Raw genomic sequence first — 5,842 nt, 5'->3', positions numbered from 1 at the left:
AAATAATAAAAGAAAAGAAAAAGTAAAAATAAAATTAGGCTTTTCAAATACTTGTTCAATAAAATTTTAGACTCCCCGGTGTTTGCAACCGGCAGAGTCCTTGATTGTTAACACCTTTTGTTCTTTTGTTGAATAAAAAATAGGTACAAGAATAAGTGTGGGGGAGATCTCTCAAAAGCACAAGGAGAAAACTCACTTGAGATCTCTCCCCCAACATCACGCATGACACCGACAGACCAGCCCCAAGCAACATGCCCAAGACAGGACCTAACAGGTTAACTAAAGGGTCGGTCGGGCCCCCGAGGCCCGCCGAACTCCTAAGGAGGCCTGTACAGCCCTTCTTCATCCATCACGCTAGTTTGCATCCTAAACTCACACCTCCCTGTTCAAATAAATTCTGATATGAATCTTCAACTCCAAATCGCAATGCAAAGAAGGGCCTTGCTCTCCATGCGCTTTCATGAATAAATTTGCATACTCTTTATTCCTTGCATTATCTCTGGTTCTTGTGAACAATCATCATCATAGGGAACCCATGCTCTCTAAGTAATTGACTAATGTGATATGATTAGATGAATGGAATCACGCTCTTCCTTGAAAAGTACTTGGGATTCCTTTTCAAAAATATAAAAGAAATGCAATAGCTTGTCTCCTCAAATTACAAATTCCTACCAAGGTCAAAGTTAGATTTTCATGATCAAACCCTCATATGCAGTTTGACTTTGCTTTGAGTTTTGTCAAATTCTTCGCCCCTTGTTAGAGACTTGTCATAATCTCATGATCAAGATCACGTCCACGTCCACTCACATGCTATACTTCTACCACTGGAAGATAGCAATTATTTCCATCCACTCACAAAATAAAACTCCAAGTTCTATCATGTCTCTCTCTCCAAGATTATCATCAAGGATATGGGCTATAAAATATAAATAAAATATGCATACCCAAAGAAGGTATGCCACATGCCCAAAAGGCGTGACAATGAAAAAAAAGAGAGAGAAAAGATGCATACCCAAAGAAAGTATGCCACATGTCCGCAAGACATATAAAAAAAAGAAAAATATATATATATATAGCCCATGTCCAAGAAAAATAAATATATACGAAGAGAGAGATAGATCATCCAATGGAGTTCATCCACTAACCACCAAAAAAAAATATTCCACACACTTGCACCTCTTGATCAGGCTGTATGACTTTGTTTCTACTTGGATCTTGTTTTTGACTTGACAACATAAGTAAAGCAAACGTGCCTCTTTACCCCTACCCTGAGCTCCACATAAGCCTGATTAGAAGATAGGAGAAAAGAAGGCAACAACTTTGCCTTGGTGAGGATATGAAACAAAAAGAGAGATTCGAGAGAATAATTTGAGGAGCAAGACTACGCTTTTTTTTTCAAAAATAAAACCCATGTCTCTGAGCAGGAAGAGCCAGGAACCTGGCGTCTGCTTCATTCCATTTTTCAATTACCCAAGAAAGCATGGTAGCCACACAAAAAGTTTCACAAGGATCGGAAGAAGGTTGGAATAACTTGTATGCAGGTTATGTTCAAGGAGTGGCATCCACCTTAGTCCTTCAAACTTTACTCGAGGACGAGCAAAGGGATAAGTGTGGGAGTGTTATTGACGGTCCTTAAGTGCTAAAATTAATCGTCAATTCCTGCAGCTTTTCAGGATATTTAATCACCAAAATTAGATATAGGGCTTGTAACTAATCAATTCCACTAGTTCTGGTGAATTGTCATCTGCAGGCACCCACATCTGCAAAGCGGGGAAAACACAGGAGAACACATGATAAAATGCACAAAATACTGCTACCCAGAAATGCCACTTACAAGGAGGGCCCACAAATCAGAGGAAACGGGCGCGCCACGCAAGATGCCCCTGAGGATAAGGCTCAGGGCCCACATGTCAGCCTGCCAGAGAAGGTAGAGCCGGGGAAGCTTCACCTGGGGGGCGGCCGACCCCCAGGTTCGGCCGAACCTGGACAGGCACTTGTCCAGGTGCAACTTGACGAGGAGTAGCCCCTAAGCAACCTCATCCTGAGAAGATATGGTTTCCTTGTAAAAGACCACGTAGAGTAGCCCCTACTCCACCTCCACCACTATATAAGGGGGCTTTCTCTCCCCCTCTCACCCATCATTCCCACCATTCATCCATCCATCACATTTGAGGAGGAGTAGAGTAGAGAGGCTTCATCTTTGTATCCTTAGCCTAGGGAGTGTGTGAGGAAGGAGTTCGGAGAAGAGCCGGACTTGTCGGCATCTCTTTTGCCCTGTACCTCTACGGATACGGTACATTTGGAGTACATATCCGGGTTCTTCTATTCGGTGAGTTCTAGTAAAGTAATTCTTTTGTTCTCATTCGTTCGCAGGTTCATCGTCTGTTCTCGTAGCGGATACTCTAGAAGAGGTCCCCTGATAAAGACGGGATAACCCTGCGCAACTCTAGAGTAGTAGTCGAAGGCATAGGCGTGGTGTCTGGGCCTTAGATTACCTTTGTTTGTCTCATACTCAGCTGGTATTGTGGGGTAGACGGTAGGTGGTGACAGCCCTGTCTGTCCGCTACGGAGACAGTCTGCGTGGTTAGTGCACTCCCCACCCCCCTCCCCCCGCCTGGGTACGACATAGAGCGATACCAGATATTCCTTGGCAGACTAGGGTCAAACCGGTGCCTGAAGTGAGCGAGTGGAAACATTAGTGTATCTTCGCTTGAACCTATCCATAGATCAGAATCACACTACCTTAAGGTCTCTCTATCTCTTATCTTCTTCGGGGTAATCTAGATAGAAGACAGTTACACACTCGTTCCTCGTGGAAAATATGATACCCTGAATACTCCCGGGTGAAGTGCTACAACGGTATTTCCGTGCGCTTGCGGATTCCTCTGTGAGAGTTAAGAAATACCAACAATACCTTTGCACAAGTACCTTATTCCTTCTTGGGGCTTCTTAGCTGTCTCCATGTCTTGGGCTGTTGAGAGTTAGAATGGTGCATAAAGTAGTACTTACTTGTTCATTGATCTGCAATCCATCTGGAGATGCTTTTTGAAGGATTTTTTTGAAATTATGGCAAAGTTCCCAGGATGATTCTCTCGAAGCACTCAACTTTTATTATCCTCACCAGGGCAGTATCTACCTTCAGTCTTCCCTACTACTATGAAGCCTTTGTGGAGCTCAAGGTAGGATAAGAACAGGGTATACTTGCATTCCATATATTGTAAAGTCAAAGAGAGGATCCATGGAGAAACAAGTCATGCAATCTCGATCAAAACGTGCAAGTATATGAGTTGGTGGATGGATGAATATGGCTTACTCCTTTAAGGCATTGGTTCTCTCTCTTGAATCATCCCTTTCTCTTTTTTCTGATACATGGTTACCCCCCTCTTTTCTTTCTCTCTTTTTCTTGGGTCATGCTTCTTCGGCATGCCATCTTTTCTCTTTTTGGGCAACCATAATCTAACTTTATTTTATTTCAGGCATGTTCTATGAGAGAGCTTACCAAGACATGGAGCATTATTAATGGGGAATGGATGGATGATGGTGCTAATTCCCAATGTAGGAATGTCGCAAATGGATGGGTTGTGTATGTACTTATGATCGAGAAAGCATGTAAAGCATCTCACTAGGTTCGCCCAATTTGACAAAAGTCAACAGAATGTCAAGCAGCATATGTGTAAGGTTTTTCGTGGAATGTAACATATGACTCTGGTAGGACTTGCTTATCACTGGAGAGCTTGCCTTTTTAGCTTTTTTAAAACAAATTACTCCAGATTTCAAGCATCACTAGAACAAACTTGTACAATTTTATTTACCATAACTATACTCACAACAATTTAGACTTGGATCAAGCATATGCAACCCACGGAACATTCAGGTTCATTGGCAAGGTGTTTACATGGCCAATAGACTTAAACTTAAGAGAACTCTTATTGCCAAACTAAACACAACAGATACGGTAGAACAAAGCAAAACTCATCCTTTCAACTTTCATAAGGAGTTAAAACATTCTTACCGTGCTTGATAAAAGGGAAATAAAGCAGCAAATATTTATTTTATTTTGGAAGTTTTATCAAATGTTATTCAAAAAGCAAATAAAGGATACAGTTGACTTAGGGGAGGGAACCTCCCCCAAGCTGGCTCTTGGTTTGGGGTCCAAAAAGCAGAACCTTTCTCCATACCTGATCAGATTGACGTCATTTCATCCTTACCTGGAGAAGTAGTAGTGGTCGATGACGTCTTTTTCTTCTTGCGCCATATCTTCTTGTTCTTCTTCGGTGGCATAGATGGCACAGGAATAGGATCCTTGGGCGTAGGATAGACGATCTCCAAATCTTCCCAAGCTGGCTTGGAAGGAGAGTGATGATCTTGATCATCCCAACCGGATTCTACCCATAACCCCTGTTTCTCGCTATCCTCATGGATCAGGAATAACTCCCTCTTATTTTGAAATTTGAACTTCATGGTCTTTCCCATGATGCGGAGGCAGATTTTTCCTACCCCCACATCCATTCTGGCGTTTGTATCCTTGAGGAACGGGCACCCGTGTATGAGTGGAATCCCAATGTCTCCTTCCATATCAAACTACGAAGTCCACTAATATGAGGGAGTCGGCTGATTAAACAAGTACGGTCATCATTCGATTTATGATACTCTTTACCATAGTGCTTCCTTGAGGAAAAATACGATACCCTAAAATACTCCAAGGTGAAGTGCTACAGCGGTGATTCTGTGCACTTGTGGAATTAATATTCTATTGGGCATAAGAAACGCCAATAAGCATTTCTGGCGCCGTTTTCGGGGAAGCAATTGGCTACCGATATCATCAATAGTTTGATAAACTTTACTAGTATGTCACCGCTAATCTTAGCGGGCTTACCATTGCTCTTACTATCTTTTGATTGATGCAGAGCAGTGCATGACCAGTTTTGACCTACCAAATAACTTCAACTCGAATCCAGAAAGAATTGGGAGAATTGTGAGACGACGCATCGTCCCACCTCAGAAAAGCCTCACTTGACCCATCAGTTCTCCATCCACTTCAGCCTCATCACCGATGACTCAGAAGACTCTTCGTCAGTTCTTAGCCCCGTCCAGTAGCCACATCCCTACTGGATTGAACCAAGATCAAGAAGGCAATGACGGCTTTGAGTTGAAAACTGGACTGGTGAACATGGTTCAAGCAAGTCCGTTCTATGGAAAGGCATCCGAGGATGCCAATGCCCATCTCCAGAACTTTCTGGAGGTGAGTAACACCATCAACCCCAAGGGAACTACGATGGATATCATCCGCCTTCGGCTATTCCCGTTCTCACTGCTCGGGAAGACAATACGTGGTTTTACTCCAACAAGGAGGCTTTCACGACATGGGAAGCCAATTCAAATGCATTCCTGGCCAAATACTTCCCAGTGGGCAAGACAAATGCCCTCCGGAATAGAATCTCCGGTATCCAGCAACTATCAGATGAGACAATCCCAGAGGCCTAGGAACGTCTACAGGAGTACATACAAGCATGCCCACACCACGATATGGAGGAATGGCTGATTATTCAGAATTTCTTCCACGGCCTGAATCAGCAAGCTAAGGACCACGTAGATGCAGCAGCGGGTGGTTCCTTCCTCTCTCTCCCGATGTTGTGGGAGCGAAGGCACTGGTAGACAAGATAGCCTCCAATTAGAGCTGGAGAGGTGAAAAGCAGCCGGCCCGTCCAAGGGGCGTGCACTAGATCGACAGTGTCGACATGCTGGCTGCCAAGATGGACCTTCTGATGAAGAAACTAGAATCTCCACACAAGGAGGTAAACCAGGCTTCAGAGTCTCGAATGACATGTGAAACATGTGGCGA

At 43.6% G+C, this 5,842-nt stretch overlaps 1 non-coding gene across 1 annotated transcript; it reads right to left on the bottom strand.

Moving 5' to 3' along the window:
- Positions 1–5,421: 5,421 nt before the first annotated feature.
- Positions 5,422–5,528, bottom strand: LOC120643213. Its single transcript, XR_005662903.1, has one exon. It is a non-coding gene; the product is annotated as a small nucleolar RNA R71 (small nucleolar RNA).
- Positions 5,529–5,842: the final 314 nt, after the last annotated feature.

The sequence above is a fragment of the Panicum virgatum genome, chromosome 7K, assembly GCF_016808335.1.
Source record: "Panicum virgatum strain AP13 chromosome 7K, P.virgatum_v5, whole genome shotgun sequence".
NCBI classification, from domain to species: Eukaryota; Viridiplantae; Streptophyta; class Magnoliopsida; order Poales; family Poaceae; genus Panicum; species Panicum virgatum.
The sequence above is the reverse complement of the archived record's forward strand: the minus strand, read 5'-3'. Positions and strand labels throughout refer to the sequence as shown.